Consider the following 14298-nt stretch of genomic DNA (forward strand, 5'->3'; position numbering starts at 1 on the left):
GGTATTCACTCACAAAACAGCATGATTTATTAGTCAATATATTTTTGCAAAACCGTGATAGCTGCAAAATTTGAAGCACAAAGTGGCAAGAGACGACTGCAGCCTAATTAATTACTATTTCAAACGTCGCGGGCAGTGCGCTCGGTTTTTATGCACCGATATCTAACGGCTGTTATCTGCTCGACGGCTCGCCATGACATCATAGACGACTTCCCTTTCCTGTTTCCACGTATCAGCAAGCTGATTGGATGTTAACAGGAACGTTTTGTTATAAATATACATGAAGAACACAGCTGGACTCACGCAGTGATAATTAGTGTGATTACACAAGACGCGTGCCATATTGTACGCTAATTGGGAAATGTACGCAAACCAAGACAAAATTTTGAAATAAATTTTCAATGTTTGCCGAAAGACACACTAAACCGGGTGTACACTAACAGAGGTTCCAATGTAGTGTAGGATACGGCCTTTCATGCACCCTTGCCAGTACCCCAACACCCAGACATTGGAGCTAAATGGGCTAAAGGAGAGGTTCAGGCTTCAGGAGCTGAGAACCACCACGTTAACAACTTTGTTAAAAAAAAAAAAATACACTTTGTATAATTTAACATTGAACTTCCACCTTTTTCTCTTTTAGGCTGGTCTTTTAGTGGGCTGACATTTCAGAGTACCATGTGACGAGACTGACACATGATTGAGCAACGCTGTCTTTGTCTTGCAGATCTAAACATACAATTTTTTTTTCTTCCATGGAATCAATGAGCTGTGTGCTTTATTACGATGAATAATGCATTGCCCCTGCGAAGCCGCATTCCATCTCACCCCCGCTTGGTGTTTGCCATGCACCCTGTGGCACGCTGTCTCCATTGTTTGCCTTCCCTTGCACTTCATAATAAAGTAGAATAAAGGTGCTGATCCTTGTGAGAGTGCTTCTTAATGATCTTCTCAGGCTGGCTGATGCAGAGCTTCTGTTGTGCACTTGTTACAATGACACAGACAGCGAGAGCAAAGGGAAATGCTACGCATTATTTTCTTGAAAATGTTGTCAACAAATCAGCCAAGGTGAGCTTGTACTGCTGTTAGCGCTCGGTAGTATTTCTTTGTCTGTCATGAAACAAGCATGCATGCATGTCGTGCATCTTGGATTATTTCCCACCTTTACCTTGCTTTCTTTCTTCCAAACTCATGCCAGTCTGACATCTTTTACGCTTGTTCACTCTTACAAGGACTCTGAAGACAAAATAGGCCCGGGTCCCACTTCCTTAATAACTCTCTGTAGGAGTCTACGGGTGTGTGTAAAGCCTTATTGATCCCCTGTAGAGCGGCAAGGCCAGCAGTCCACTGTGGTGTGCAATGTTGACCTTGTCTCCCTCCGTGTAATTAATTAAAACTTCACAGCGGGCCTGACAGCTGATGGATCGCCCCCTTGTTGATTGTTGCAGTTGTGGCAATCACGGGCGCATGCACATGCACATACACACACCTACCTGACACGCTGCGGTGTATGCGTTTACTCCGTGCTGAGAAGGACCAGAGATAAAAGTGATCAGTTAATGGCGAAGCCAGCAATGTAGAACTGCGGGGATTAGACGCGTATGGTTGCAATTGAGCCTTCATTGAGAAACAGCCTTCCTGCTGCAGTAATCCCTCGTTTATCGCAGTTAATTAGGTACAGGCCCGACCATGCAAAATGAATTTCCGCAAAGTAGGATTTCTTATTTGTAAATAGAATATTTTCATAGTTAAAGCATAGAAAACCTGTTTACAACCTTCTAAATATGTTTTTTTTTAACATTAGAGCCCTCTAGACATGAAATAACACCCCGAAAGTCACCTCTACACTGCTATTACCCAATACAGTAGACATAATCAGAGGAAATAAGACATAATATAGACTCATACATGTTAGCATTGGGAGAGTTCCTTATTTTTTACTTCTGGTTTCTGTACAGAACTTCCTGCAGTGGCACCGGCGGCAGGTGTTGTGGACCCCAGAGCAGAGACAAAGGCAGGATGGTGTGAAAAAACAAACAAACAAGTATTTAATAATAACAAAGGGTGCTCACACAGGAGAAAAGAAAGTACAACAGAAGATGCCGGTGACAAAAGGTTACCGGGAAACTAGCAAAGTACAAACAAAAGGGCAAAGTAGTGAATAAGGGAAAACACAGTAATGCTCAACAACTTAAGGGTAATAATTGGCAGCAGGGAAAAATGTCAAAAAGAGAAATACTAGCAACAGGGGCATGATAGAACGGCACATGCATGACGCGGGTGAAGGTTCAACAACAATCTGGCACCGACTGACTTGGCAGCACTGCTTAAGACGGGCTTGATTAGTGATTGGCGGCAGCTGTGCTCAGTAGGAGAGCAGGAGAGCAGATTCCTCTGCAGAGCTGAAACGAGACGGCAGTGGGCAGCAGACCAAGCGGAGTGCAAATCATGACATGCGGTGGCTATTGTCTCACCAATGTAAAGTTACTGACCCCTAGTGACCGGTGTAGACTACTACATATCATCGCAACATCTTCTTCTGTATGTCTCACATTTGTATTTTACTTCATGTAGCCATTTTTTGTGCTTCAAAATTCTTTATTTACAAAAATACATATAATTTGCTTAAATATCCGTATTTCTTTTGACAAAAAATAGGCAATAATAGGCAAAACAGCAAGAGGGGGGATCACAAGACAGAGCACTTACTACAATAAGAGCAATATTTACCAATTCACCACTATTTTCTCGACTACTTTCTGTGGAATATTTGAGGCGGCCCAGCCTCACCCGGACTCTACCTCCAGCGGGGCCCCAGGTAAGTTGAGTTTGGGACCCCTGAAGCAAACACTACCTGTGGCTCTTTCATGTCCTTCTACTTTCCACAGCATGGATGTCTGTCTACATACGTTTGTGTCCTCCATCCTTTATCGCCCTCTTTCATCCCCGCCAGCCGACCAGAACTGCAGTGTGTCAGCCACAGTTCATCAGGTTCAGTCAGACTTTCAAAGTAAAACCCCTTTTACACCTCGGCTGCTTTCCTATCTGAAGCACACTGACAGCCTTGGCGGGGCACCAGCTGACCATCTGCCCCCCCCTTAGCTCCTGTTGCTACAGTGAGTGTGTTAAGCTTTCACTTTCTGCACTACAGTCTGCACTACATGGATAAATATTATCCAAGCAGTCAGGAGGGTCTTCAGTATGTACGATGTCAAGGTTTCAGCCACAGTTTCTAACCGACAAAAGAAAATAATTCAAAACAAATCAAGATTGAAGCATAGCACGCGTGCCCCGTGACTAACTGGCAACCTGGCAAGCCGGTTCTGTTGGCTCGGCTCCCTAAAAAGAGCCAACTCTTTTGGCTTTCAAATTGACTTATGACCAATATATGTGCAAAATGAATTTCTAATGTAAAAATGTAATTATATTAAATGTTGTATTATTTATATGGCTCCATTTATATACGCAAAATGGAACAGATAGCTCCAAAAAAAAAATTATGAAACACAAACAGAAAAAGGTTCCAACTAATTACAGCGAAACAACCCAACGTCAACGAAATATTAATTAAAATGAGCAAAACTAAAAGAAAACGCAGCATCCAAGTAAGAGTTTGAGCTACGAGTGGCATTCAGAAACACAAAGCGCCTCAGCTTTTGTTTCCTGCTGCTCCTTTTCCTCACCTTTGCAGCTTGCTTGTGTAACCCCTCCCTACCTCTTCTGTCTACTCACACGGCACCACACATCTTCACCAATCATGTGCGGCTTCCATTCATCCATCCATCTTCTTATGCTTATGTCGGGTCGGGTCGAGGGGGCAGCAGCCTAAGCAGGGCAGCCCAGGCTTCCCTCTCCCCGGCGACTTCGTCCAGCCTCTCCCGGCGGATCCTGAAGCATTCCCATGCCAGTTGAGAGACATAGCCTCTCCAACGTGTCCTGGGTCTTCCCCGAGGTCGTACCCTGGACACCTCCCCAGGGAGCCGTCTGGGAGACATCCTGAACAGGTGCCCGCGCCACCTCATCAGTCTCCTCTCAATGTGGAGGAGCAGCGCAGGAGCAGAGTTTCTTCCAGATGACAATGCTTCTCACCTTATCTCTAAGGGAGAGCCCAGCCACACTATGGAGAAAACTCATTTCTGCCGCTTGTCCCTGCGATCTTAACTACCCTAAGCTCACGACCATAGGTGAGGGTGGGAACGTAGATCGACTGGTAAATTGAGAGCTTTGCCTTTCAGCTCAGCTCCCTCTTTACCACAACAGACCGACGCAGAGTCCGCATCACTGCAGATGCCGCACCAGTTCGCCTGTCAAACTCACATTCCAACCTTCCGACACTCGTGAACAAGACCTCGAGGTACTTAAACTCCTCCACTTGGGGCAGGATCTCATCCCCAACCTGGATGAGGTGAGGTGCTGATTCTCAAATCATGTGCGGCTTTAACAGGAGAAAAAAAAATGAAGGCCTGCTCATTTCAAAGAAGGCAACTCTTTGAAGTGAACAAGCCTTCATTAAAAACAAAAAAAATCATTCATGATTTCCATTATTTTATTGTTTGTCCTTTGTTCCATCCTCAGTCAGCGAGACACAATTACATCCACCGCGATGCTTCCTCATGTTAGATATTATTACTACACCTACAGATTCAGTCTAATAGCTTCTCTTTGAAGGCCTCCTTGACACACACACACTCACATAGCACAATCAGAGTTGTGTAATCATTGACGATGAAGAAATAGCCTTGCCCCTCATTTGATAAAATCTCACAAGAGTTAACTTTTTATTGATAGCAACACAATTTATGTAGTTTAAAAATGGACTTATTGTAGGCCCTCATACAATGGCTGTCATTCCTGAATGAAGGACGCCATATTTCTTTGTCAAAACCTTTTAAATACATTTCAAATCCTGTATAGAGGAGAAATCTGAACAAACATTGCATACAGCTACCTGGCAAACTCATCTGTGTCTGAACCATGCAAACAAAGTCAACTTTTTAACCCAAACAAATGTAGAGAACGGGATTATGCCGTCATGACTTGGGAGATACCACGTGGAACGACAGTGAAACCGCAATAATACCTTGGTGTCTCCCTCTCTGTCTTGGGGGAGCAGAGTTTGGGCTAATTAGCTATAATATCAGCAAGCAACTGTTCTCGCTTCATTGACACCCACAGCGTCCCCTAATTGCCTGCCAGAGTTTTGAGGCTGTAAAACAGTGAAAAAGCAAGCTGTATGTTGGTGATTATGAGGTTTGGGGATATAGTGAATTACACACAAAACACTGTTGCAGAACCAATCCAATGTCATGAACTTTGAATGCGACAATACTTGAATAAACAAAGATATGCTCAAACACCCGAAAAACCCCAAAGGAAAGAGAAAGCATCCTCCATAGCAGTTTGAGGTTGAAGCCGTTTGTGTTTTGGTTGGTGCTTTGAATACCAAACACACACAGACACACACACAGAACCTTTGCTGACTTAAACGTTGGTTTACTGGTGTGGTTTGCCGATCCGCATCCGGTGATAACCTTGGTAAGGGTGTCAGGTTGTACTGCGTCGCTTCGTCTCTTGAATCTTGGCCGTTCCGATGAATTTGTGCCATTTGCTCGTTTAACCTTCTCAAAATAAATGTCTGTCCAGGTGCTGCCCATTCCACACAGAGATTCCGCTCAGAGATTCCGGGTTCTGAGACGGCAACTTCCAGAATTTGCTGTTCAGCTCTCAAGTTAGGATGTGTGGCAATAAGCACAAAGTGTAGAATGCTTAACACCTTTTACTTCACTCCCACACTTTACGATAAGAGTTTTGCGTGCCTCCGTCAGCGCCGCCTCCAGACGCTTTCCTATGTTGAGAGCGTCCGTGGTCGTCAATGAATCGGGTTCAAATAACAGTGTCTCCCTAACAAATAGAACACACAAAAAAAAACATATATTTCTGAAGAATTGAAATGATTGTGAAAAAAAAGTCTCAATTAAGGAATTACTGACAAACAAATGATATTTTCCCAGCATGTAATGTAGTTTCAATGAATGTTTTTAATTGTACTTATTAAATATGCAGGACACTTTGTTTAGTTTAAAAAAACGCAAATGGCACAGTTTCAGTGGAACGGCCGATGATGAAAATATTGACATTTCTGACAGCGACGTTTTTCATCAATCACTCGTGCTACAGTATATTACTAATAACTCATTTAATGTTGAAATGTGGTTTACATGTGTAATAAACAGCATTGCATGGTGAAAAAAAAGAGTGTTGGACGTTGCAAAGGTTGATTAGGTTATTTAGGGCTGTTTTTTTTATGCATTCCAAACGTAACCTGCCAAGGGCTCATTCGCTGCTTTTAATGGCACATGGCTGAAGACAAACCCTGTTTGTCTTAATGTTTTCATTGTGTTCCCCACTGACACAACCAATAAAAATGCCATTCACATCTTATGTATTACCCGCAGTAAGGGTCAGCGTGTACAGTATAGAAGCATGAATATTGAACACTGTGTTTGTTTGAACTCCTTTGCTGTCATTACTGGACTAAATCTTTTATTCTCTCTAAGAGCAAGGAAGGAACAGAGAAAAAGTGCGAGTGGGCGGAATATGATGGAGGGAGCCTCACCTAACCCTGGGGGGAAAAGGCCAGCGCATTAGACAGAGAACAAATCAGTTCAAGCTAAGAGGAATATGAGCACACAGATTGGCCTACTGTCTGGGGAGACTTGGAAAATGCAGTTTTGTGTATGCTGGAGCTGCGAGGCTCAGACGCAGAGAGTGTGGAGGGCCAGCAAAGGAGGCAATCACCGCATAACCAAACAGACCCTGGGCGGAGCACATCAGAGCCAGAGGCCAAGCTGAGATATACAGATTGCTTATTGAGCTGTTTTTAGAGTGATGGTATTAACAAGTGAAAAAATAGCTCAAGCGAGCGTGTGCTCTTTGACTCCGACAGCCTGTGCAAACTGCGCAAACCCTGTGGATGGCGTCCCAACGGGAGCTGATGATTGTAATCTTCTAACATACTCCACACCGATGTTCTGCAGAATAAATGATATTTATTGTCTATCATTTGTCCTCATCATACAAGCTTAGAGCCCACAAGGGCTGCGTACTTTCAGAGCTGTCACCAATTACTGTCCGTCATTAGCATTACATGAGCTCTACAGGGTCTTGTATTGACGTCTGGCGAGACCATTTGAGGGCATACGCACACTAGGCCATTTGTACCATGCTGGACTTGGGCACAATTCCGCCTCCTTCACTCACACTGAGCATTCGTGCTCCGGCCCTTCACTCCTCTTCTGCAGTATTGCTGCAGTTTTCCAGATTGTGTGGATTATTGTCCTTTTTCCGAGTCGTTCTGATTATTTTTATTGCGCAAGGTGGTGACTGACTTCATTACTTAACTCACGCGTGCATGTGCATGATAGTGGGCTCAAGCACGGTATGATTGGCCAAGGGTGAGTGTCCAAAACGCTGCATGATTTTACCGAATTGGGAAACACGGGTATTCGCCTCTGTTAACTCGCTCGCTTGACCACTCCGGCTACAGCTAGCTAAATATAACAATTAAATCAGATAAAATGTAATTAACTCATTCAATATCAAATACGTCGTTACACGTTTTTTATAAACCCGAACGCCGGGTCCTAACAACGTATTTATACATCTTTTATTGCCCGAGAGGCTAAAGGAGGTGCTGATGCAACTGCTCACCAATGCATTAAGGCTTGAGAGCAATTTTGATGCCATAAAAACGGCCACTAGGTGGCAGACGTGCATCATGAGAGGAAGGAGAAACACACGACAGGAAAGCCCTTGCATGAAGGCAGCTGTTACATTGTGTACCACACAAAAAAGGGACGCAATGTCGGGAAATTTTAACGCATGCACATCTACACGCGCACACGCATGCACGTGCATACACATAGTTCAGGTCCAACTCACATAGTTCAGTTCCAAATGTGAAAATTGTAAATAATTCATGGTGTTATGTTTGTAAATAAGTAGAAGGCCCAACCAGCAGGCCCTCAACTGGGAGCTCCTCCCCCGGGCCTGGCTCCAGGGTGAGGCCCCGGTATGCCACGTCCGAGGTGCGGTTCCTCCTCTTGTGTTTTTCATAGCGTCTTCTTAATCACTCTTGGTCCGGCCCGTCACCTAGGACTTGTTTGCCTCGAGAGACCCTACGAAGGGCGTATAACCCCAGACAACATCTCTTAGGATTACTCAGGCACCCAAACCCCTCCACTTCGTGACGATAAGGTGGTGATTTCCAGAGGAATCTAGTCCGGATGCCTCCCTGAGGTGTTTCGAGCATGCCCAGCCGGGAGAAGGCCCCGGGGCAGACCTAGGACACGCTGGAGGGACTATGTCTCACGGCCGGCCTGGGAACGCCTTGGTGTGCTCCCGGTGGAACTGGAAGAGTTGGCTGGGGACCGGGAAGTCTGGACATCCCTACTGAGACTGCTGCCCCCATCCCTAATTGTTAAGACTTCTTTTACATGAAAATATTGGTTTTAATAATTTTTGATGTGCCCCCCCGAAGTGCAAAAAAAAATCTTCAAATGAACTTCAAGTGACTCAACAACAAAAATAGGCATAATTTTCCCAATTTAGTAAACAATTGTTGATATTTTGTTGAAAGGATCTTGACCAAGTAAAAAAAAAATAATAATAATAATTTAATTTAATTTAGAACCGAAACACCAGAGAACGTTGAAGCAGCATTACAGACAGTCTCAGTACCTGTCTTTACAGCACGGTTACTGAGGGAAATGCAATTTCTACTTCCAAGATGCAATAGCTGGAAATGATCTTTCTCACGGTTCCACGTGTCCAGAAATGGTGATGGATCCTCTTTGTGGAATCAACCACTCACTTTATGTAATATCAGCTTCATTTTCTGCTCTCCAACCCTTTTTTCTGCACCTCCATGTCTTGTCAGCACCACTCACTGCCGTCAAGCAATCTCTGCACCCGCTTCTTCCTTCAAGTGTCCTCCTCGCACTTTAACACCTCAGCCTCCTGGGGCCTCCATACATCCTGACCGTTCCCTCTGCCCGCCCTAATCCACTATCCACATCTTCCTTTGAGGGCCATCCATCCCTGCTTTTTTCCTATCACCCTTTGCATTTTCTCACCACCACTCCTGCTGTCCCTCCATCCATCAGGCTGAGTAATGGCCCTCAGGCCCGGGAGTCACCCTGCAGCTGTCTGGGACAGACACTGATCACACACACAGTCGCTTTGAGCTGAGGGTACAACCATCCATTCTGTACAGGCTCCAACCCTGATCTGGGTTCACTGCACTGTGCTTGCCGAATCTCAAGCAGGTTACAGCAGCACCGTGCACATGAATATGGTTATGCACATACAGTAGGGTAAAAAGCACGGTTGTTTTTTCAATATACAGCAGCGCATCCCTGTGCTGCAACATTCCCACTAGCCTCTGGCACCAAGCATTCCGAAACGAATTTTGGAGGTGATTAACAAGAATGGTGCAGCTACTCACTTTTACTTCCACGTTTCGAGTTTGTTTGTTTTTTTAAGCTATGGTCTTAAACTTTTGATCAGCTGATGAGCAGCCTATTTCCCTGTAATGCTTGCTTGCAATAAATTGCTGACTCAATTTTTTTGCGTCACTCACTGGGAGCTCTATGCCAGGATCTTGTGTGGAGCTGTCGAATGCTAGACCCCCGGTATGCAGAGACAGAGGCTACGTGCAGGTGCTCACAGCTGTGCAGCCAAAAGGCAAACAAACGGTGACGGACAAAAAAAGTTCTCCGTGAAACATAAAGCTGGCAAGTACGAAAACAGTAAGCAAAATACGGCAGATAGTCTTGGTGACAGCGTGGAGGAGAACCTCTGGGAGACTCCGCTGGGCTGAAAAAGCCGCTGATTGTTGATTGCCACAAGCTGTGGCATGCTACCACGCCGGCAAACCTCACACTCAGCAGGAAGTACAACAAAATAAGAGCGCAGAACAGGAAGTAATCATTCCTGTCCTGTGGTGCATGACACTCTAATTAGAGCACGTGTGGAAATGGAGGGTCAAAACACTGCAGGTGATTTAATTGATGAGCTCCAGCCATTCTTTTTCTATGCCGCTTATCCTCACTAGGGTCTTATTATGTCTACTATGCGGGGTAATAGGAGCCTAAAGGTGACTATAGGGACATTATTTCATGTCTAGAGGTCTCTAATAATGTTTAAAAAAAACATATTTAGAAGGTCGTACGCAGGGTTTCTATGCTCTAACTAGGAAAATATTCCATTTATGAAAAGGGAATCCTACTCTCGTGGATATTCACTTACCACGGGCAGGTCTGGAACTAATTCATCGCATTAAAGGAGAGATTACTGTAATCACAACAGTCATTTTTCTTGCAAATGTTGATCCGAAATTGGAGGAGAACGTCGACGTCTAGCTAGCAGGAGGGTTCGGAGGGGGAGGAGCGAGCCATGTGTTAAAAATAGACATTCTTACGGCCGTATCAATTACTTGCGTGGTCCCTTAGCCCCCACGAATGTAATGTACATCTCTAATATGTGACTGGACATGTCCTGTCATTGATTAGCACAAGTGGCTTAATTGTTGTCGTCCACATTCTGGCATTTATGAGAAAAATAAAGAAGTATTTACATGATAAAAATGAGCAAGTCTCTTGTCTTTTCCCGCACAGGTCAGCAAGTGAATTTCTGCCAATGAGCCTCCCCGAATGGTGACAGAATTCTGCTTTAATGCAAACACTAAAACCTCCGGTTTACAAAGGGACTATTGCTCCCCTTTACTACTATTTCATCGACCCACAACTCAGTTCTATTGCACTTCCAAAGTGCTGTGTTTCTCAGCCGCGAGGTAGCAGCTTATTGGAGGGCTCTGTTCTTGGCACGAGGTATATCCTTTGGGTGCTAACCCCCTTAATGATATCTTAATTGCCTTTTTGTTCATATTATGAAATTTTAATAGCCTTCTAAGCTTCAGCGGACAGACCAGACTCCATTTGTCGGCCCCTCCCAACATGGTCTGGTTATGATGTAATTTGTCAAAAATGTATAAGCCATTTGTCACCACAGAGCCACTAAATTATAAATGCACAAAGAGTGGGAAAAGTGACCGCTGATGGTTTTCTGGCAGACCAAACTATGAATAAATGTGACATATTTATTCCATGCTTAAATGAATTTGCATCTGGTGTAGATGAACGTCTTTAAATAACGTTGCTACTGTACACGAGAATGTACACTGTTTTACAGAGAGTACTACAGAGTCACGCCCACTTGACAGTACATCCCCTGTATCATGCAGTACATGTGAAATACAGGAAACAACGCATGCTTGAATGATAACACAAGCCTACAGCTAGGTGGCAGCAGGTATTACCCATAGATATTTAGCATGTTAGCATAAGATATCGTGCTAGGTGTTAGCATGCTAACAGCTACTTTTTTACCTCTATCATAGTGCTGGCACTTGCAACTTTGTCTGGCCCCATGGTGGGTTATTTTGAAGCCAAGATATACATTTACATAGCGTTTTCATATTTGTGTTATCATGCTAATTGTTAGCATGTTGTTAGCAATGATTAGTTTTTGTACCACTTTTACATGTATACACTTACATTGACACTGAGTATTATCATGTTAGGTGTTATCATGCTAACACTTAGCATGCTACTGGATGAACTGAGGTTCCACTGTATCGCTGTCCCTGTTTAAAGTGTTATCTACACCGTCCTAACGAGTTATTTTCAGTCAGGGTACAATTTACTCAAATTTACCCCATAAAGCTAATACTGGCATCAAGCGGACTGGACATGTCAAATGTTCTATACATGTGTCTTCTTGCAGGGGGACTTTGCAGGCACTACAGCAGAGTGTTACAAGAGTGTTACATCTAGTGTTACTAATGGTTTTCTTGCTGACTGTGCTCCCAACTCCCTTGACATGCATGGGAGGAAACCGGAGTACCCGGAGAAAACCCGTGCACGCACAGGGAGAATATGCAAACTCAACATGCCCAGGGGAAAATCGAACCCAGGTCTTCCCGATCTCCAGACTGTGACTGTGTTGGCCACATGCTAACCACTTGACCACCGTACGGCTCGCTATCTATTCAGATTTTTCAAAATTTTCCCAGATTTTCCAAAAATCCCTCAAGATGTTTCCCATTGAAAATGAATGAGCCATTTTTCACACATCCACCATTCACACGTTTCTCAACCGATTCAAACCATTCCACCATGAAAACATTCCACACATCCAGGGCTTCGAACTGACAATTTTCCACATTCAAAAAATTCCAACTTTTCCCGACATTCCCTCTTTTTACCTTTGATCTTAATTACTGTAATTTCCTCTGATCCTAATGATTATTTTCAGCCAATTCTAACAATTCCAAAATCAAATCGTTCAGCACAATCCAGACTACCTATTTTTCACATTTAAACAATTCAAATTTTCCCCAAAATTCCCACTTTTCCAAAACACTAATGACCTCTTAAGGAATGCTGCTACTTCCACATTTCTCAACCGATTCACCTTATTCCAACATCAACTCATTCAACTAAGTTTGCGCTATTACCCACAGCACAAAAATTCCCACTTCTCTCGACATGCCCATTTTTCCGGAACGCTGAATGCCTTTGATCTAATTAGAACAAAGGCATTCAGCAACTACTTCCACATTTCTCAACAGATTCCAACTGTTCCAACATCCGCATGGACACTTTCCTGCTCATTTTTGTCCCCCCCCAGGCTCACGCATTCACACGCAATGTCTCCTGACATCGCAATCATCTAGTTGTAATTGATTATTTTTTAAATGACATTTTATTGGAAAAAAAATAACATTGATAAAGATGTGTAGCGGTAGAGTTCGTTGACTTTTTCATTAGTATAAATAAATGCATAAATAAAAGTAATGCCTTATTTAATATAAACCTTGTAATACAATTAGGACATCCTCATTCTGTTCCATATTTTAAGTAAAAAAACAAAGGAAGTAAACATCTGTTGAGAATTTTAACATAAAAAATGACCAAGTTGATGTAAATGTCCAAGCTGGCTGAGTAACACAATATGAAAGCCACACGAACGGTTGCAGCGTGAATGTATTCACAAATACAGAGTATACACCAGGGGGCGACATTGTTCTCTGTAATGGTGTCTTCCGTCCAGAGACGGAGGGAGAGAGAGAGAGAGAGAGAGAGAGGCTGTGAGTTCTCCCTTCAGTGTCACTTTCATTCCGTCACACAGATGTGGCTCAGACATGGATGGAAATGTATCTAACGTCTGCTCTTTGTTTCTCCTGGCTTCATCCACGCCCCGATGCGCACGTCGCTTTGACGCGCCTCGTCCATTACGTTTGGACTCAGGGACTTATGCTAATTCCTTTCAATTACACGCCTTTTTCATCCTTTTGTCATCGCCGTCTCATCGCGGCATGCAAGCAGCAAGACCACAACTATGCACACCTCACGTCACCATGCATTTCACATATGCAGTAAATGCGCTGAATGATGCATTTGAGGGCAGCGCGTGATGAGGGTGAATGATATGAATGACTTTCTTCAATCGAGTGAGTGGCTCAAGCTGACGGTAACTTGATTAAAACACCAGCTGAGCACATAGATATTGTTCATGTAGAGAGGGAAAAGCAGATCCACTCTCGTCAGAAGCTTTACTCTCACAGTTTACCATATAGTGTACTGCATCCCTGGGGTGGGCGATACGGTACATTTGGGTACCGATCCGATGCCATGTAAAAACAGGGCCCGTATGGTTGATATCAACACTTTAAATGTTTCAAGTTCATTGAACGATTTTGCGTATTTGCCTTAAATGAGCTGATGATGATTATAAGCAAAGACATTTTGGTTTTAATTAAACATGTTTGTGTACAATGTCAAATTGTTTTCAAGTGAATGGGTCCTAATGTGTGATAGAAAGAAGGATTACACCGTAGGAGAGACTGAATGAGCATATATTCGCATATATGTTCACACGTGATCATTTCATATCACCAAAGCAATAACAGGCTTTCATAACAACAACAATATAAGACGATGTAGGCCTAACAATATCAACAATATCTCTCTTTGTATTACATGCAATTGTTTGGGCAAAATAGAGTAAATAGTGCAAAATAAGTAAACAAAGCAAAAAACGATATATTTAAAATATACATTTAGGCTTATGTGCATATCTACCATTATCAACATATGAACAACACAACAAAAATGTGAAAATAAACATACAAGAGAACTGAAAAATATCGATCTTTAACGGTTGCATCGACCCGATACT

Source organism: Dunckerocampus dactyliophorus, chromosome 6 (genome assembly GCF_027744805.1).
Source record: "Dunckerocampus dactyliophorus isolate RoL2022-P2 chromosome 6, RoL_Ddac_1.1, whole genome shotgun sequence".
In the NCBI taxonomy this organism is placed as follows: Eukaryota; Metazoa; Chordata; class Actinopteri; order Syngnathiformes; family Syngnathidae; genus Dunckerocampus; species Dunckerocampus dactyliophorus.